Source organism: Scylla paramamosain, chromosome 3, assembly GCF_035594125.1.
Source record: "Scylla paramamosain isolate STU-SP2022 chromosome 3, ASM3559412v1, whole genome shotgun sequence".
Classification (NCBI taxonomy): domain Eukaryota; kingdom Metazoa; phylum Arthropoda; class Malacostraca; order Decapoda; family Portunidae; genus Scylla; species Scylla paramamosain.
This window is the reverse complement of record NC_087153.1, coordinates 36,720,522-36,741,955: the sequence shown is the minus strand read 5'-3', so window position 1 is coordinate 36,741,955 and position 21,434 is coordinate 36,720,522. Positions and strand designations below refer to the sequence as shown.

The window sequence follows — 21,434 nt, the reverse complement described above, 5'->3', positions numbered from 1 at the left end:
TGTGGCTTAGGTTTGGTAAGGCTGGGTTACATTAGCTTAGGTTGGGTCAGGTCACTTCATGTTTCATCCCTACAAGAACAGATTATGTGAGATGCTAGAGGACAGGGTTGCTTAGTGGCTTTGGGGAGTGTGGCGTTAATTTGTTAGGTTAAGGTAGGTCAGGTCGTATTTCATTCCGGCAAGAACAGATGATGTGAGGCGCTGCAGGTGGCGGCCATCTGGCGGCCTTGCAGAGTGGCGTTGTCAAGTTTAGAGCCATAATTTCTCCAGTCATGAAGTAAAAATCACCTTTAGTTACTCTATTACTTTAATTATATCTTGTTTTGTTGTTGTTGTTGTTGTTCTATTCCAGTTAACATTGTCATTTTATAAACTTTACAACTGAACTGAGGTATGAATGAATTAATCTCCTTTACCTTATTGCAGGAGCAGGAAGAGGAGAGCGAGAGAGACAGAGACAGAGACAGAGAGGCGGCCCGGGACGAGTCTAGGAGAACGTGAGTTATTTACGAGTTTTGACAAGTTTTGCAGCTGTGTGTGCGGCGCGGCATGCATGTCCCTTTAACGCTCCTGAATTGTGTATCAAGCACTCGCCGGGGATTTTGATGTTATGCATATAAATCACGACTAAGTGGCGTGTAAGCTTCTAAACTATATTAACTCACTAAGTGCTTGTATACAAACACACACGCACGCACACATACACACACACACACACACACACACACACACACACACACACACACACACACACACACACACACACACACACACACACACACACACACAGAGAGAGAGAGAGAGAGAGAGAGAGAGAGAGAGAGAGAGAGAGAGAGAGAGAGAGAGAGAGAGAGAGAGAGAGGAAGGATTTGTTGACATGCAGACTCTTGCAAATGATTTATACTGACGTTTTGATGAGTGTTTCCCTTATGACTAGTGGTGGAGGAGGAGGAAGAAGAGGAGGAGGAGGAGGACGAGGACGAGGACTGCCGGTTGTTGCATGCGAAGTTACAATTGAAAACACAAATTGGTGAAGTGTTGCGTGCTGGGGACAGAAGAGTTTGTCTGTGTGCTACGGGAAATGTGGACAGAAGAGAGAACAGACAATAATAAAAGCAGAGAGAATGAGATAAAGAAGAATGCTGTGAATAAGTATAAAAGGGAGGACAAATAATAGAAGACAAATGACAAAATATGGACACAACAGACAAAAATAACAAAGAAAGAGAATTATATGGTAAGAGAGAACAGACAAAAAATAAGAATGAAGAGCATTAATATAAAATGGAGGGCAAAGAACTGGAAGAAGAGAAATGAGAAAATATGAACGGAAGACATGACAGACAAAAATAACTCCATAGAGAATAATATAGAAAGAGAGAACAGACAAAAATAAGAATAAAGAGAATAAGATAAGAAAGGTGTTATGAATAATGAGAAAGGGAGGGGAAATTAAAGAAGACAAATGAGAAATATGGACTTAAGAGAGAGAACAGATAAAAATAAGAATAAAGAGAACAAGATAAGAAGAATGCTTACAGTATAAAAAGAACGAGATATAAAAGAAGAAGAATGAGAATGGAACACAAGATATTAGAGCAGAAATAAAGGGAGGGAAACAACATAAAAGAAATAGAAACATGAAAAATAGCAGAAAATGAAAAAAAATAACATACCAAATTTCCTTTTTCTTTTCTTACTTCTCTCTCTCTCTCTCTCTCTCTCTCTCTCTCTCTCTCTCTCTCTCTCTCTCTCTCTCTCTCTCTCTCTCTCTCTCTCTCTCTCTCTCTCTCTCTCTCTCTCAATTTATCTTGAACCTCGCTTTCCCATCTACTTCATTCTTCTCCCGTCACTACTTTTCGTTTCGTTGTAATATTAGTGGTAGTAGTAGTAGTAGTTAGTAGTAGTAATAGTAGTAGTAGTAGTAGTAGTAGTAGTAGTAGTAGTAATCTTTTCATTAGCGTTTCCATTTTTCTTTCAAAACTCACAGTATACAACCAAACTTTATCTACACACGCTTTTCCTCAAGTTTCTACACAATTCTCTCGCTTTCTCTCTCTTGGTGAGTTAGTTTTTTCTTTTTTTCATTCCTTAAATCTCTCTCTCTCTCTCTCTCTCTCTCTCTTTTTTTTTTTTTTTTTTTATTTTTCTTCCCCGGTGCCGTGTTCCTACAAGCGGGAAACTGTGATCACATGGTATTATCTAAGAATTATGCTCGCCTCACGCTGGGGAACGAGACTGTAAAAGTTTCTGTTTGGGTGTTTGGGTGAAGTACGTAATTGCTTTACATGTCATTGCCGTTGTAAGAGAATGAGGTAGGTGATTAGATAGAAAACTGTACAAAGCAGTCTGGTTTGGCTATGCTTGGTTTGGTTAAGGGATGTTTTGCAACGACACTTTCTTCTTTTGTATTGCTTTATGCGTTTATACACTCAAGAGTACATAGTCTGTATACTTTTATCTTGTATATTTCCATGCATTTTATAGTTTAATTTTCTTTATCTTGTGTATTTTTAGAATCATATATATATTTTTTTTCAGAATTTGTTGAGGTCATGATTGCATTCATCTATATTTCTATACATACAAGAGTTCATCGCTTGCTTGTCTTTATCTTGTATATTTCCAAACACTCTGTAGTTTACATCCTTTATCTTGTATGTTTATAGAATCACGTGTCTTAGAATTACGGAGAATATTGCTATTTGTTTTAATTAATCTACTTATGTTTCCAAGGTAGCATTCACATTCCTAATAATTTCCAGGCAACACATAGAGATCACTGTTCTGTACAATTCTCACCTCTATATCACTCACTTTGATCAGTTCATCACATATAGTAATTTCATGACTCATCACCTTCCTATTTGACAATTAATTCAACCTGATTAGCATGCACCGATAGATACTGTGCACGTGTATTTGTGTGAGTGTCAGTGATTCACGAATGTTCCCCATCACCTGTGTTAATGAAAGCATCCTGGACATTAATTAACAGGTGAGCAGCCGTCCAAGCATCACCTAGCAAGCCGCCAGGTAGAGAGGATGATTTAGACTTTTATCAATTTCTATAATACTTCAACTAATGGACTGTGTTCCTTATAATATAAATGCTGTTTAAATTATTGCTTCCTCTCTGTCTTTTAATCTGTAATTCGTGACTTTTCCATCCTCTTTTTTATTTTTTCTACCGCCTCTTCCTGCGTGCTCTCTCATATTATGCCCCCAAGTCTTCCCTCTTCTCCTTGTCTTCTTCCTTTCCTCTTATTCATGTCGGGAAAAGATAAATGGAAGAGGAAATGCGAAGAAGGAGGAGGAGGAATATGAAGAGTAGGAGGAGGAGGAGGAGGAATAAACAACCAGAGATGAGATAAAAGAAGAATGAAACACTTTCCTTCCTATCCTTTGTTTCCTCCTCCTCCTCCTCCTCCCCCTCCTCCTACTCCTCCTCCATCTCTCCTCACCTCTTCTTGCACACTTCCTCCTCCGCTCATTTCCTTTCTTCATTCCTTACCCCTTCATCCTCATACCTCTCAGTGCAGCTCCTTCCTTCCTTCCTTCCTTTCTTTCTCCTCCCGCCTCCTGCCTCCCGCCTCCCGTCTCGCTCCTCCCGCTGCCTGGCGCCACCTCCTCTCGCTGGCTGAGTGCTGGCGGCGCCGTGTCGTGGGGCCTTCGCAAGTTTTGTGAGTTTCCTTTGTGATTAGATTTTTTTTTTTTTTTTGTTCTCTCTTACACGTAGAGTGATGTTGCTTTTCCAAGTGGTGATGGTAGTGGTGGTAGTACTAGGTGGTGGTGATGGTAGTGGTGGTAGTGGTGGTGGTGGTGGTGGTGGTGGTGGTGTTGGCAATAGTAGTAGCAATAATAATAATGATAATAATAATAATAATAATAATAATAATAATAATAATGATAATAATAATAATAATAATACAGACACGGTCGTAATAACAACAACAGCAACAGTGACACAAAAGATAAATAGCAATAACAATTCCTTCACACCAAGACACTGAACAACGTAACGCAAAGACAAATAAAAGCGACATTAACACAAACAACAATTACAACACCAGTCCTTGAAAAAGAAAACGGCCAGAGGGATTATCGAAAATTGTAGTATTAACCCTTTCATTACAATACGCTGCAATAGTCGTTAAAAGCATTGCCTAAAGTCTCTACAAGCACGTACAAGAGGACTGAAATAATAGATGTTCCAGTATTCAACCTGTATAATGCTTAGTAGTGAGACGTAGAAATAAAAAAAAAAAATAAAAAAAACATGTCTCAGGAAGGATGGTGTACAATAACAATGGTAAGGTTGATAATTTACACGCCTTTCCCTTCGTCTGGTTGTGTATAGGAGGTGCTGGCACATTGTAATTCACCTTTCAGGAACGAGGGTGAGGTGAGGAAGCATCCCTGCCTGGCTGTAATGAGAGAGGTAAAGAACACAGTGTTGGTGTAGTGTGTGTGTGTGTGGTGTGTGTGTGTGTGTGTGTGTGTGTGTGTGTGTGTGTGTGTGTATACTTTTTGTTGCCACCTAATCGTCTGAAGAGCGTGCTAAACTCCTCTCTATCAGTTGGTCAAAGGCAATAATTGATTCAGCACATTGAGGGGCAGCGGTTCCTTTGTCCTCAATCACCATATGTAGTCAGCAATTATTATTTTTATTATTATTATTATTATTATTATTTTAACTATTGCCTTCACACCACCCCATGAAATTATTAAAAGGATATTTCCATTATGCATCAGTTCCCGAAAATTATTTAGAATATATTTCAACTATGCATTTACTCTCGAAATTTGTGATGGGAGTAGGTATTGAAATATGAATTATATATATATACCTATATGAAAACACGAGGCTTTTTTAATACCTGACTTGTCACACTATTGGCATAATTAATCAATAACTTCATGAATAACAGCCATTCGCGTCACGTTAACTGCATAATACATTTTTGCGTCATAAAATTCGATATAGAAAACGGGATTATTGAAAAGGTTGCCACGTGTCGGTAACGCTATTTATTCCCCAATTAGTTGTCCATTAGAGTGTCACTGTTCACTGTCATCACCGTGTGTATGTGTGCCACTGTGCCGTCACTGTCTGCTTGTCATGGCTGTGATTTCGCTACCATCGTCTCATTCAACATCATCATCATATATCTAGGTCCTCACTGTTTTAATAATATTTCTATCTTAATTACCTTTTTTTTCATATTCCATTATCAGTATTAACGTAATCATTACTATCTTTCAATCATTCACCATCATCATCATCATCATCAATTTCATATTTCATCATCACTACAAATATCCCCATGCCATGTCCACTTCTTTAATTCATGACGACCACACATCACTATCATACTGCATCACTTACTGCATTCCCTTCACCATCACTATCATTTTCCCGCAGATCTTCCAATACCCCCCTTACCATCCTTAACTATCCCTTACCACCCTTAACTAAATCATCACCCAACGCCTATATTTCCACTATCTTCACCACCATTACCATCACTATCATTCAGCACCACCCGACTCAAAAACAGCACCCGCACATCACTTCACCGTCTTCCTGCCTTAGTACACCAAAGCACCACCACCAGTATCAATCTCCATCATCACTATTTTTTAAAGCTATCCTTCCATCATCATGGTTATCGCTGTATCACTCACTAATATCTTTCGTTATCTTGTGGATGAGTTGTATTACTTGAAGGAGAAGATTTTGACGAAGAGCAATAAGAAGGAGGAGGAGGAGGAGGAGGAGGAGACACGAGAACAAGCAACGAAAGATGGAGGAGGAAAATAAGAAGACAAAGGAAGCGTTGATAAGACAGGAAATTAATGGTCAGCCGAGAGAAGACGAGGAGGCTGAAGAGAAGAAGGAGGAGGAGGAGGAGGAGGAGGAGATGTTGATGATGATGACGGTGAAGCAATAAGAAAGATGAATAGGAGAGAGCTAAAAAGAGGATCGTGGTGGTGATAATGTTTGTAATAGTGGTAGTGGTGGTGGTGGTGGTGTGGTGGTGGTGATTGGTGGTGGTGACATCATGATACGAGAGAGAGAGAGAGAGAGAGAGAGAGAGAGAGAATGAGAGAGAGAGAGAGAGAGAGAGGAGAGAGAGAGAGGAGAGGAGAGAGAGAGAGAGAGAGAGAGAGAGAGAGAAATTGAATCTTTCCATGCAATGGTTTCGCGAAAATCGGCTTATTCTCTCTCTCTCCTCTCTCTCTCCTCTCTCTCTCTCTCTCTCTCTCTCTCTCTCTCCTCTCTCTCTCTCGCTCCCTCTCTCTCCTCTCATGGTATTGCCTCAAACCTAATAATTAATTTCTCCCTGACACACCTGGCGCACACCTGTTTTAAGAGAGAGAGAGAGAGAGAGAGAGAGAGAGAGAGACAGAGAGAGAGAGAGAGAGAGAGAGAGAGAGAGAGAGAGAGAGAGAGAGAGAGATCAGCACATCACAAAACTACTTCATAATCTCACAATATTTAGACACCATTTCGTAACACCTTTCTCCTCTCAAACAAACAAACAAAAAAACAGAGAGAATATATGCAAACATGAGGGAAGCTACAAACACACAGCAGAGTATGTACATAATGAGGAAAGGTGTGTTGACAAATGAATGTCTCATCAAAGGCGTCTCGTGTGCTAAAAACTGGACGAGTAGCACAAGTGGTTTCGCCAAGTGACTTTCTCGACCAAGGTGGTGAGAAAAGAGAGAGAGAGAAAGACAAAACAACAATAAGCACGTGGTTTAGTGTGAATATCCATAGCAGGTGATACAATATTGGTTTCTGTCGAGTCACATGCAGGTGAGCCCATTAATTTTGGTTACGTAAGTGTGTCTTGGTGGTGGTGGTGGGTGGTGGTGGTGAGGTGGTGTATTATTAATTGACTGCACCAGCGACCCGTATGTGTGCAGTGAGGGGATGTGAAATGCAATGAAGGAAAGTAGGCAAAGTGTGCTGGTCATGGAAAACGTGGCGCTGCTGTTGAGGGAAGGGGACTGTTGGAAAATTGAGTTTGGTGGTCCGGTGCTTGGTGCTTGTTTTTTTTTTTTTTTTTTTTTTTTAATTCGTTCACAATTATTTATTTTTTGTTTGTTTTCTGTTTCTTTATTTATTTATTTGTGCATTTATTTTATTGATTTACGTCTTATTTATTTGTTTATTTATTTATTTTATTTATTTATTTATTTATCTATTTACATTATTGTTATTTGTTTATATGATTTCATTATTAAGTTTTATTTATTTTTTTCATGGTGATTTTTTAACAGAAGAGATTTTTTTCTCTGCGTGGAATTCAATTATGTTTAAGTGAAGTTTATTGACCATTTCACTTTGTTTGGTGTTTGTTTCGTCCCTCGTAACATCTTCCCTGATACAAAAAATACGAGACATGCATATAGAAAGAAAGACAGGCAGGTCTGACATTCGTATTAATTGTGAGAAAGAGGACTGACTGATTAAAAGAAAGTTATCGCGAAATATATAGTACAAATAGATGATGATGACGAAGATAACATAGTAGGGATGATGATATCCAGACAGCAAATACATATAGATATCACCACTAACATATCATATTACATCACCATTTCACATTGTATTAGTATTAGAATTACTCATTGCACTTATATTAAAGACAAGGCTATTACCACCCCTCCCTCCCTCCCTTCCTCCGTCCCTCCCCGCCAAAATGAGACCAGGTGACCTTAATCCCCTAATTGCCTTTCCCAGTAAGAAACCCGCCCCTTTATGACACCCACGTGTCTCGCCCCTCCAGGAACTTGCCCCTCGTGACGCAACTATTCCGCTCATTAACCCTTTCACTCCTATTTCGTACATCTTTCCTTAATTACAAATTTCTGAGATTTTTTTTCCTTTATGCAACTCTCTTCTTAGGATCAGTAATCAGGAATAGAACAAGAAATAATGGGCTCAAGCTTGAAAAGTTAGAATAAAAAAAAGAAAATGTAAAGAATTGGTTCACGAATAGAGTGGTGGATGAATGGAATGAACTTACTAGTCAGTGTGTTAGTGTTGAATCATTACGGAACATTAAAAAAAAAGATCACACAGATATATGGATGGTGATGACATGTGGAAATATATAGGTATGTTTCGTACAGGGACAGCCACGTGTAGGACCGACGGCTTCTTGCATCTTTCCTTATTTTCTTATGCAATCAGGTTCTTATGTTCTCTAGAAATAATAATAAAAAAAAAAAATCTATTCCTTTCATCCTGTCTTGTAGGTACTTGTAGATATTTTTCTATCATGCCTGTAGTGAAATGAACAGTTGTTTATCGCTGGGAGGGTAAAGTCAATAATTACTCCAGTACCTTGATTCGCCTTGCCTTCCTGGAGCATTTAACTGTACTATATAAAGCAAGGCATGAGTCATCTAGCAATGCCTCGCTCTCTGAAGTGGTGTCGCTTCCCTTGTGTTATGGAAAGGTGTGTTTAGAAAGGTGGTACATGTAGTGCAATCTTTGTAGCAATATAGTGTTGGTGATCTTTTTACAGCATCTGAGAGTGGTATTCTTGATAATTTATTGATTTTTTTTCTCTCTCTCTCTCTCTCTCTCTCTCTCTCTCTCTCTCTCTCTCTCTCTCTCTCTCTCTCTCTCTCTCTCTCTCTCTCTCTTCTTCTTCGTCTTCCTTATCATCGTTGTTATTTTTCTTTTTTTCCTCTTCTTCTTCTTCTTCTTCTTCTTCTTCTTCTTCTTCTTCTTCTTCTTCTTCTTCTTCTGCTTATCTAAATCCTCTCTTCATTTCTCTCTCATTTTTCCCTCCATTTCTCCTCCTCCTCCTCCTCCTCCTCCTCCTCCTCCTCCTCCTCCTCCTCCTCCTCCTCCTCCTCCTCCTCCTCTTTCTTCCCCTCCTCCTCCTCCTCTTCCTCCTCCTCCTCTTCCTCCTCCTCCTCCTCCTCCTCCTCCTCCTCATCTTCATGTTCATTTCTCTACTGCTCTCGTTCTTCTTCACTTTCCACTCATAATTCACCAGTTTTCCCTCCACTCAAGGTTGTATATAGAGATCAGTTCCACTTCTTGCCTTCCCTCTCTCCTTCTTTCCTTCTTTCCTTCTTTCCTTCATGAGCTTTACTTCCTTTTAATTTATTTTCCCTTTTCTCATTCTCTCTCATGGCATTTTCCTTCCCTTACCTCCTTTCCCGAATAACGAAAAAGGAAGAGAGCAAGGAAGAGAGGAAGGAAGGAAGGAAGGAAGGAGAGAAGGAAGGAGAATATCTGAGTTTCCTTCCCCACGTTAGAAAGAAAAAAAAAGGAAAGTGGAGTTGCGCATTTTCTGAATTAAAATGTTCTTTCTTTAATATCTTAATCCTCTTTTTTTTTCTGTTTTATCTCCTTGTTTCTCTGGTTTTCTTTCTCTGCTTATCTTTCGGGTTTCGTGTCTTTTCATCTGTGTGGCCATTGTTGTCTGTCTAATTCTACGTATGTATGTGTTCTCCATTGTGTCTGTCTGTCTGTCTGTCTGTCTGTCTGTCTGTCGTGCTTTCTTTGTGCATATTTTTGTTTTGTTTATCCTTCTGTCTGAAATATATATGTGTGTGTATCTCTCTCTCTCTCTCTCTCTCTCTCTCTCTCTCTCTCTCTCTCTCTCTCTCTCTCTCTCTCTCTCTCTCTCTCTCTCTCTTCCATCCGTCTCTGTCTTTCTCTCCTTCTTTTATGTTGAAAAGAAAATGGGAAAAAAGAGTGAGGAAAATGGAGCAGTGGGAGAAGGAAAATGTAATTAAGAGTAAAAGAGAAAACAGAAGAAAATGTAAAAGTAAATGAAGAGAAATCGGAAGGAGAAAAACGAAGAAAAGAAGAAAAGATGCAGAAAAAGAAGAAGAAAAAGAAGAAGAAGGAGAGAGAGAGAGAGAGAGAGAGAGAGAGAGAGAGAGAGAGAGAGAGAGAGAGAGAGAGAGAGAGAGAGAGAGAGAGAGAGAGATGATTGCCTCATTTCCTCCAATTATGTGGATGTCAGTAATAATCTCAACATTACGGAGGATGACTGCAAGAGTGAGGGAGAGAGAGAGAGAGAGAGAGAGAGAGAGAGAGAGAGAGAGAGAGAGAGAGAGAGAGAGAGGAGAGGGAGGGAGGCAAGGAGGAAGGGAGGGAGGGAGAGAGGGAAGGAGGGAAAGAAGGAGAGAGTAGAAGAATTCAGGAAAGGTAAAAAGAGAACCAAGAAAAAAAATAAAGGAAAGCAGGAGGAGAAGAGAGGAAAAGAGGAGGGATGAAAAGAAGGAAACGAAAGAAACAGGAAAGAAGTGAGAAAGAGGAAGAGGAAGAGAAGTTGAGAGGAAACATAAGAACATAAGAACATAAGAAATAAGGGAAGCTGCAAGAAGCGACCAGGCTTACACGTGGCAGTCCCTGTATGAAACACACCTACCCTATTTCCATCTGTTATCCCCATCCATAAACTTGTCTAATCTGCTCTTAAAGCTCTCTAGTGTCCTGGCACTAACTACATGATTATTGAGTCCGTTCCACTCATCTACCACTCTATTTGAGAACCAATTTTTTCCTATCTCCTTCCTAAACCTAAATTTTTCAAGCTTGAACCCGTTATTTCTTGTTCTACCCTGGTTGCTGATCCTAAGAATTTTGCTTACATCTCCTTTGTTATAACCCTTATACCACTTAAAGACTTCTATCAGGTCCCCTCTTAACCTACGTCTCTCTAAAGAATGTAAATTTAACAGCTTCAACCTCGTCTCGTAAGGAATACTCCTCATCCCCTGTATCCTTTTAGTCATTCTCCTCTGTACTAAAACTAGAACGGAAAGGAAGAATGTGGAAAAAGAATGGGTTGGGAGAATAGGTAAGAGAGGAAGTAAAGAAAAATTATGTAAGGAAGTATAAATAAATAGATAGATAAGAGAGAGAGAGAGAGAGAGAGAGAGAGAGAGAGAGAGAGAGAGAGAGAGAGAGAGAGAGAGAGAGAGAGATAGAGCAATTACGAATGTGAGGAGGCGAATAAAAGGAAGCAAAAGACGGAAAGAAAGAAGGAGGGAAGGGTATATATGAAAAATAACTTAACCTTTCCACTTCCCGCTCTCTCTTCACTTTATTACTTTTTCGCCTTAGGAATAGAAAATGAGACGAAAAATTGTATAGCAAGAGGGAAGAGAATAATAATAATAATAATAATGATAATAATAATAATAATAATAACAATAATAATAATAGCAATAATAATGAGATCATGTTTATTTACAATTTTTTTTCCATATTTTGATAATTTTTGTGATTTACTTCTTCGCTCCTGCAGTTTTATCCTTATCGTTATTATTATCTGTAATCTGTTTATTTCTATTTCATTGATCGTTATTTTTTTTTTTTTGACCTTTCTCTTAATTTTTCTTTACAGTCTTCTGCTCTTACCTTTATTATCAATGTGTTCAATCTGAGAGTGGAAATGGCACGTGTGTATGCGTGCGTGTGTGTGTGTGTGTGTGTGTGTGTGTGTGTGTGTGTGTGTGGTGCTTAGTCTGCGTCAGCCCGTTTGGGATTGCTGGCAGGATGTACAAACCGGCACAGATAATACTGATGTTTTATTTTCATATGATATTTATAACGTTTTGTTTACGTAACTCTCCCTTCTCTCCGGCTGATGCGCGCAATAAAGATGTGGGCGTTGTAATAAATAACTGCAGTATCGTGCGAGTACATGGAGAGAGTAGCAGAACCCAAACACAAGTACCATCCGACGTAACAATATACCATCCGAGAATAAAGAATTGGAACCTGAATCTACTCTTGAAAATTTTCCTATCCCACTTGATGTCTCCCTTTTTGTGGTTGTCTTCCCTGGATTAGATAATGCCACTTTCCTCCTCTCCCCTCCATGGTCAGGGAGTGGAGTGGAGGAGTGGAGGGTAATCGTGTTCTGAGATGGCAGAATTAAGTTATGAGGAGGAGGAAGAGGAGGAGGAAGAAGAAGAAAGGGTCGGAAGGGAATGATGGTAATGATGATGTTGACGATGATACTGATGGTAATAATAGTGGTAATGATAATGATAGTAGTAGTAATAATAGTAATGATAATAATAATAATGATAGTAATAATAATAATAATGATAATAATAATAATACTGATTCATGGAGTTACGAATAGAATAGAAATATAAATCATGCGAATATTACAAGGAAAGAATTCATTTTCCTTCCCACCGCACGGATTTCCCTCCACTTGATCACGAGAGAGAGAGAGAGAGAGAGAGAGAGAGAGAGAGAGAGAGAGAGAGAGAGAGAGAGAGAGAGAGAGAGAGAGAGAGAGAGAGATATTTTATTTATTTTAAGGTTTGTTTTCGTAATTAAACTTTATGGAAACAAAATGCACTCTCTCGCCTCTCTCTCTCTCTCTCTCTCTCTCTCTCTCTCTCTCTCTCTCTCTCTCTCTCTCTCTCTCTCTCTCTCTCTCTCTCTCTCTCTCCCTGAACCACATTTTCACGTAATCTTATCACTTTCCTCCTCCTCTTTCCCTCTTCTCTTCTTCTCTCTCCTCTTTCCTTCTTCCCACACTTATCACTTCTCCCAATTATTTTCTTTTCGTTCTTTATCATCTTCCTCCTCTTACGATATTTCATTCATTTATCTCTCCTCCTCCTTTCCTCCTTCTCTTTCTCCTCCTCCTCCTCCTCCTCCTCCTCCTCCTCCTCCTCCTCCTCCTCCTCCTCCTCCTCCTCCTCCTCCTCCTCCTCCTCCTCCTTAATTTATGCAACCTTCTTTTTCTCTCAATATTTAACATTATTTTTCTTGTTTTTATTTCTTAGGCAAGTTCATTCTCATTTATAAGTATATTTTCTTTGTATCTTTAATAATAAATTTCTTTTCTACTCATTAATTCTGTTCTGTTATAATTGTGTTAAATATGTGATTCTCTCTCTCTCTCTCTCTCTCTCTCTCTCTCTCTCTCTCTCTCTCTCTCTCTCTCTCTCTCTCTCTCTCTCCATAAAGACCTGTATTACAAAAGTGTGTGTGTGTGTGTGTGTGTGTGTGTGTGTGTGTGTGTGTGTGTGTGTGTGTGTGTGTGTGTGTGTGTGTGTGTGTGTGTTATTGAGGCCTGGGTGCGGCTGATCGGTGTAATAGAAATATGTAAGGAAAGAATAAAGAGGGAGAGGGAATAGAAGAGAACAGCAGAGAGAGAAAGAGAAAGAGAGAAGGTATATAGACTGTGGAATGGACGTGTGGGGGAAAAAAAGAAAGAAAAAAAAAGAAAAAAAAACAGGTGAGGAGAGGAAAGAGAGAGAGGTTTAAGTAAGTGACAGCGGAGTGTGAGAGGCAGGTGAGTGAGAGAGAGAGAGAGAGAGAGAGAGAGAGAGAGAGAGAGAGAGAGAGAGAGAGAGAGAGAGAGAGAGAGAGAGAGAGAGAGAGAGAGAGAGAGGCGGTATTGAGATGCAAGAAAGTGAGTGAATTGTAGATAAGTGATGTTTTTAGAGGGAGGAAGAGGAAATAGAATAAGGAAAAAAGGAAGGAAAGAAAAAAATGGAGGAGAATGATGAAGGAATGAGAAGTGGAGATGAGAGGAACATAATGATAAATGAGGAATAGTTAGACGTGTAGATGATTAAAAAGCTATTAGGAAATATAAGAGGAAGGACAAGGAGGAAGTGGAAAAAATAATGAAAGAGGAAGAAGAGAAAAGAAGAAAAGAAGATGGAAGAAAGACAATAATGATAAAGTAAGAGAACGAAGAGGAGGAGTAGAGAGAGAGAGAGAGAGAGAGAGAGAGAGAGAGAGAGAGAGAGAGAGAGAGAGAGAGAGAGAGAGAGAGAGAGAGAGAAAGAACGACGAATTTTAAACAGAAAGATAATAGAAAGAAAAATGAAGAGGAAGAAAAAAAAGTTGAGAGAGAAGAGAATAATTAGAAAGAGAAGGAGAATAAAGAAACAAAATATGACAGCGAGGAAGAGAATAAATATGAGGAGAAGAAAAATAAAGAAAAAGTTGCCGTAGATATGAAGAGGAAAATTAGGCATAATGTAACAAGGTGAATTGGAAAATGTGAAGCAACAGGTGTGCACTCAACAGGTGCAGATGTTGAATTTCCTTGGTCGGGATAAGACACACCTGCTTGATGACTACACAGGTGACTCAACTGTGTACTGACTGACCTTGGTGATACATTTTATGAATGCAATGGTGGTGGTGGTGGTGGTGGTGGTGGTGGTAGAAGTCGTAGTTGTAGTCGTAGCAGTAGTAGTAGTAGTAATGGTAGAATGGTGGCGGTGGTTGTGGCAGCAACTACTACTTCTACTACTACTACTACTACTACTTCTACTACTACTACCAATAATAATAATAATAATAATAATAATAATAATAATAATAATAATAATAATAATAATGATAATAATAATAATGTCATTAATGCCCCTTATAAATATCGTGCGCTTTTTATTGGTTCATCTCTTCTCCTCCTCTTCCTCTTCCTCTTCCTCCTCCTCCTCCTCCTCCTCCTCCTCCTCCTCCTCCTCCTCCTCCTTCTACTCCTCCTTTTTCGTCTCCTGCTCCTCATCCTCTTTACTTTACCGAAGAAGAAAAAGGAGTAAGGAAGAAAGGCCTATGTGGCAACAATGAAAACTTACACACACACACACACACACACACACACACACACACACACACACACACACACCTCACATTACCTGACCAGCTTCCTTGAATTCATCCACAGCCACCTGGACAAGCGAAACACCTCTCTAGCTGTTGCTTTTGTCGACTTCAAAAAAGCCTTTGATCTAGTTGATCACACTGTTGTCATCAGCAAGGCAGTAAGTCTGGGTCTCCCTCCTAATCTGATAGCGTGGCTAGCCGACTTCCTCACAGGGAGACGTCAGGCCGTTCGCTATCAGGGCTCTGTCTCTAATTTCCAACAGCTGACATGTGGAGTCCCCCAGGGGACCAAGATGGGTCCTCTATGCTTCCTCCTCCTCATCAACGACGCCCTCACCGACACCCCCCATCGCTGGAAGTATGTGGACGACTGCACCGTGGGCGTCCCAGTTTCCAACAAGAACCCGGACTACTCGCCACTGCAAGCAATTCTGGAGCGACTGCAGACGTGGACAGAGGAGAGCAGGATGACCATCAACCACAGAAAAACTGTGGTGATGCATTTCTGTACCTCCTCTGTACCAGTGCCCCCTCCCCGGCTCACAGTGGGCCCTCACCCCCTCCAGGTGGTCCAATGTGCCAAGCTTCTCGGAGTCACGGTGGACGACCAGCTGACCTGGAAGCAGCATGTCGCCAGCACCGTGAGATCAGCTACCTACAGGCTGTACATGCTGCGCAGACTCAGGTCGCTGGGGACGCCGACAGATGAGTTAAGGGGGGTGTACCTCACCTTCATCCTCCCCAAACTCATGTACGCCTCCCCAGCGTGGTCCTCCTCCCTCACACACACTCAACAGCTACAGCTAGAGAGTGTGCAGAAAAGGGCGTGCAGGGTCATCCTTGGCCCTGCATACACCACCTATGAGGAAGCCCTGACCACCCTGAGTCTGTCCAGAATATCCACCAGGCACCGAGAGGCTCTGGAGAAGTTTGGGAAGGGACTACTGCATCATCCGCGTCTCAGAGACATGCTGCCGCCCGACGCGCCTCGCCCTGTCCGTGCCACCAGACACCACAACAAAATAACGCCCCTGAAGGCGCCGCGCACGGACCGGTACAGACTCAGTGCGATTCCCACCATGGTGCGAGCCATCAATCATTAGTATTTCCCTCCTAGATTAGTCTTACCGTTAGGATTAATGTTAAGTTTTTCCCCATCCCCTATGTACATTTTCAGTTTGTCAACTGCCTAAATAATAAACCGTTTATTATTATTATTATTATTATTACACACACACAACGATCACTCTAAGTTAATTAGGTATTCGAATCTTAACAGTTCAGTTGGCAGTGAATTTAGAGAAGCCAGAAGAATTATTAGAGCTTCTTTGGTAAACTATGGTAATATGAGGTAAGGAGGATACCCAGTCATATAAATAGATAGACAGATACATAGATAGATAGGTGGATAGATAGCTAAGGGTTTGTTAGTGTGAGTGAGACAAACACTGATAATTTGGGAATCCGCTTAGTTATTTTATTAATGAGTCGGTTAATGTGGTAGACATTTACTTATGTAGAAAGACAAATAGATTGGTTGATAAATAGATGAAGAGATAGATAGAAAATTAGGTTTAGGTTACGTATTCATATGTATGAGCTGGGTGCATGAAAATATCGCATTCAGACCTAATTGCAGCAGGTGACCAGAGGAAATCATGTCCTACACCCACACCTGCATCTATATATGTGTATCATGTGGTAGTGTTTGGAGGTGAGGCAGTGCGAGGTCGACTCAGAGCTGTGGACATACAAATAAGCAAGAACACATACACACAAACACACACACACACACACACAGAGAGAGAGAGAGAGAGAGAGAGAGAGAGAGAGAGAGAGAGAGAGAGAGAGAGAGAGAGAGAGAGAGAGAGAGAGAGAGAGAGAGAGAGAGAGAGAGTAAATAAACAGACAGACGGAGAAAAATGACCGAAAACAGACAGACAGAAGACAGACAAGCAGAATGAAGACAACCTTGCATTACCTCTTGTCATAAAATCTTTCCTTCTTCCATCTTTGCATTTTATTCCATTTCACTCTTCCCAATATTTTCTCCTTTGTCTTTTCGATCTTCATTATTATCATATATATTTTTTCTTTTCATTATAAATATCTACCTGACTTTAATCATATATTTTAACTCATTATCATACCTCCTCCTCCTCCTCCTCTATCCCCTCCTCCTCATTTACTGCCTAGTGTTCTTATTTATGCAGTAGTAATGTATCACATATCGAATAACACATTCTGTATAGGAAAACTCTAATTAATGGTCCTCAGACATGTAATGGCCGACACATACCTGATTAATAAACAACAAAGTTGAGAATTCTATAAGCAGCCTGACAGTTTCTTAATCCACTCTCTATCTGTTATTTTCTCCTTCGTATGACTGAACGGTTCCAGAGTAGAAGAAATGAGACACCTCTTGAACGAACGGAATAGACTCAATAATCAGATTAAGGAGTTTTAAAAGAAGATTAGGCAAATTTATGGCTGGATGATAAGTGGATATAGATGGTATGTATTATAAGTGTACTACGTCTAATGGTTTCTTGCAAATTCCCTTATTTTAACATTCTTTTTCTTATGTTCTAATCGCGTTGGTTAGTCAGTCATGTATGTATGTTCTTAAGATCTAACCTGGACAACTTTTGACTCTTTAACCCTTTGGAAGCGAGACGTTGAGCGGTTTTTCAGTCATTTCCCCCTTCAGTGAATCTCCTTGGCACGCAAAAATAATTAAGTTGTCTGAAGCACAGATACCAAACCGCTGTCTGAGTAATGCACGAGGATCTCCGTGATGCATATGGACGAGGTGGACACTTGTACCTGCCTCGCGCGCCTCACCGTCGGGGCCATAAACATCTCAAGCGACACGAGTTTCTAATTACATTCCAGCCATTAATTTGAGGAGCAGCGAAGAAGGCCCTGTGTGGCGTCGCGCGCTTGGAATTTTGCGTTGTAAAAGTGTTGTGTGGGTCTGTGTGCTTGCTGTGGTGTGTGTGTGTGTGTGTGTGTGTGTGTGTGTGTGTGTGTGTGTGTGGGAGTGTTTATGTATGTGTAGTTATCAAATCCAATCAAGGTTTCGTGAGAGTCTGTGGTTTTTAGGGCCGTGAATAAGAGTTTCCGGGTAGTTTATCAGGTGTGTGGGAGTGTGGGAGTCTGCAGGTAGCAAGCAAGCGGGGAAGGCAAGATTGAAGTTCCCAAGTTACACAAAAAAGCAATTTCATTACAAGGCAGAAAAGTTTAGAAGAAGTAGTTTAGCGGCACCCGATGCTTCTTTCAAAGTTAATTAAAGGCAGTAAATGTTTGAACTTTCGTACTGGGAACTGCGAGGGGAGGCGGAGGCAAGCAAGTAGTAATAGTAGTAGTAGTAGTAGTAGTAGTAGACTCTTGGTTGCATTGACTAGTCTTTCTGCTTTTACTTAATCTACTTATACAAATATAAGTGCGCTTGTATTTCTTATTAGTGACAGCCTTCCTCTTTCCCTTATTCCACAACTAAGTATTCACTGGCTTTCCTGCATCCTGGAGATCAGCTAACGTTAATACGCTTACTGTAAACACCTTGAAGTCAAATGAACCGCTGGGAATAAATCTGTCTGAATAACTGTACAGAAAAACAAAACTCGGGAGCAATAATCGTATTGGGAACAGCTTTAATAGAAGATAGCAAACTCGGGCACAGTTAAGGTTGATATTCTTACTGAAAACACCTTTAATTATCCTTTCCCTTCGATATGCAAAAATGCTCGACAATGTGTGAAATCTTTATAAGCGTCGGTGAGAAAGAAAGGGATTTGATGGATAGGATTTGCAGTTTCCAGCCAGTATTATGGTTGGAAATGGTTGTAGAGCAAGAAGAAATGTCTCACAGTGGCTAGTGGTTAAAGAGAGATGAGTCAGATAGCAGTGAAAGGGGTAAGTGAAATCCACCGCTGAAAATATATGTAGATGAACAATACTGCAAAAAAAAAAAAGAAAGAAAAGAAACAAGCTTGTGAGGAACATTTATACTAGAATCAACAGTCTGAATAGAAGGAAAAAAACAAAAACAACAACAACCACAACCTTGAGTACAGAAGTGACTTGGCATTCAGCGGACGGAGTACTAGAGAGAGAGACTTAACTACCACATGCATTCATCAACTTATTCAGAACTTAAAGAGTACCCAGACGGCCCTAACATACGGCATCTTTCAGACTTAATTAAGGCCTCTAATGCACCTCTTTTCCTCAAGGCAAGACAAACGACGCTGGCAGGGTACATTGGAAGCGAAGGGCGGTGCAATGTAGCGGCGGGTGAGTAAAGACCAGAATCGTGTTTTCGCTGGCTAAGGAAAGAGATGCAGAAAATGGAGAGAAGGAGGAGGAGGAGGAGAAGTGGGAGTTGGGGAAGGCAAGGAAGAGAATGTTATATTGTAAAAGAAGATATTTATAAGAGAGTGCAAATGGAATGAGCTGTATAGAAATAGAAATAGAGAGGTTTACATGTGTGTGTGTGGGGGGAGGTGGATGGGGGGGTGGTGGATGAGGAGACAGAAAGAGAGAGAGATAAACAGACAGAAATAGAAAGACAGAGATAATTTAGAGGTAATATGCACATACAAAATCTAAGACAACGAACACATGAGAGAAAAAAAATAAGGATAAAGGATAAAGGATTAAAATGAAGGAAACAACACGAAGTAAAGGAAGGAAGAGAAGATAAGAGAGAGACAGGAAGACAGAAGGTAACAGAGACAGGAAAAAGCGGGAAGAGGAGCAACACTCACTTAGAACGAACGAAAGGGAGAGGGGAAAAGAGGAAAAGGAAAGAAGCCACAAGGGAAACGGCGGAAACTTAGGAGAGAGAGAGAGAGAGAGAGAGAGAGAGAGAGAGAGAGAGAGAGAGAGAGAGAGAGAGAGAGAGAGAGAGAGAGAGAGAGAGAGAGAGAATTTACGTTGGAAAGATTGTTACAAAAAAAAAACGTGAAAGAGTGAAAAAAAAATCAATAAGCAAGAAAAACTTATATAGAAAAAAAAGTATTGTAGAAAGAAAACGCGAATAGAAAACCAATCAATTAAAATAATAAAATAAAATAAAAAAATACAAGATCACATACAAAAAATAAATAAATAAATAAATAAATAAACAAAATCAACAGTGCCTTTCCTTCTTTTTTAATACGAAGCAACATTTACACAAGTTTATTGACACGAGAATGAGTTTTGCCCAGAGTTGTAATTAATATGTTAATACTGGCGAGTCTTCCCTCAGATTACCGGCGCCCCTGTGATGTGCGTCTGTCCAAAAATGTGATTGCATGTAAAGTAGGGCGAGGAGGAAAAGGAGAAGGTGGAGGAAGAGGAGGAGGAGGAGGAGGAGGTGAGGAGGTGAAGGAGGAGTTTGTATATGAAGAGAACTTTATAAGGGGTGATGAGTTGGTAGAGGGGAAAGAAGAGGAAGAGAAAGAGGACAAGTTGGAGGAGAAGAAATTGAAGGAGGAGGAGGAAGACAAGGAAAATACAGTAGGAAAGAAAGAGGAGGAAAAGGAGAATCAAATGGAGAAAGAAAGATGAAAAACGGAAGGAAGAAGAGAAGGGAAAAGAGTAGAAGGAGGAAGAAGAGAATAGGCAGAGGAGGAGGAAGATGAGGAAAACAAAAAAAAATGACGTAGATTAAAGAACAAAAGATGAGGAATAAAAGGAAAGGAGAACGAGGAAGAGATGGAAGAGGAAGAGATGGAGGAGGAGGAGGAGGAGGAGAAGGAGGAGGAGGAGGAGGAGGAGGAGGAGGAGGAGGAGGAGGAGGAGGAGGAAGCTGCGTCACCTGTAGTTGGGAGTCTCGTCAGGTAATTGATTGCTCAGGTGAGAAATTCCCGCTAATCATTCCCATCTGCCCTCCATTCCTACATTCCTAATCCTCTTCTTCTTCCTCTTCTAACGCATTCTTTTCTCTCGTTCACCTCCCTCTTCTCTTTTTTCTCCTTTTCCTTTCTTTTCTCCCTCTCCTTTTAATTGTTCCCTATCTGTTCCTATTCTGTTTTTTTTTCTTTTTTTTTTCCTTAATTTTTGTTTCATTCTTAATCTTCTTCTTCTTCTTTCCGCATTCCTTTCCAGTTTTCACCTCCCACACACACACACACACACACACACACACACACACACACACACACACACACACACACACACACACACACACACACACACACAAGAGCCTGCAAAAAAAAAATGCATAGATGCGCTTTAAGGCAGGAATAAGGAAGGGAAAGGAATAAGGAAGGAAGAAGAGGAAGAGGAGGAGGAAGAGGAAGAGAGGAAAAATAAAGAGGAAACTATATAGTAAAGAGTTGGTGAGACTTTTACGACAATTACTAGGAAAGGAGGAGGAGGAGGAGATGAGGAAGAAGAGGAGAAGGAGAAGGAGGAGGAGGATGAGCAGGGAGTGGAGAAGTGTAAATAAGGAAGTGATAAAACCCAGAAGAAATAAAGACGAGGTGATAATATAAAAAAAAGAAGAAGAAAACTAGAAAATAAAGATGAAAACAAAATAAAAAGGGGAGAAAACGAGTTAGAGAAAATAAAATAAGAGCCTAAAGGGAGAAGAGCCAGTAAAGAATAAACGAATAGGAAGAAAGAGAAAGAAGAAGAAGAAGAAGAAGAAGAAGAAGAAGAAGAAGAAAAAGAAGAAGAAAAAGTAAGACTACCTCCACCTTAAGGTCACCACCACCACCACCAACACCACCACCACCAACAACAACAACAACAACATTAACAACAACAACAACAAAATAACATCAATTAA

At 40.3% G+C, this 21,434-nt stretch overlaps 1 protein-coding gene across 6 annotated transcripts in view; it reads left to right on the top strand.

Moving 5' to 3' along the window:
- The first annotated feature begins 418 nt into the window (after positions 1-418).
- Positions 419-21,434, top strand: part of LOC135094801 (5-hydroxytryptamine receptor 1-like) — a 124,105-nt gene continuing 103,089 nt past the window's right edge. For all 6 annotated transcript variants that reach the window (XM_063995226.1, XM_063995211.1, XM_063995204.1 and 3 more), the window contains exon 1: positions 419-497. The gene's annotated coding sequence lies outside the window, so the exon portion shown is untranslated. The remainder of the gene's footprint in view (positions 498-21,434) is intronic.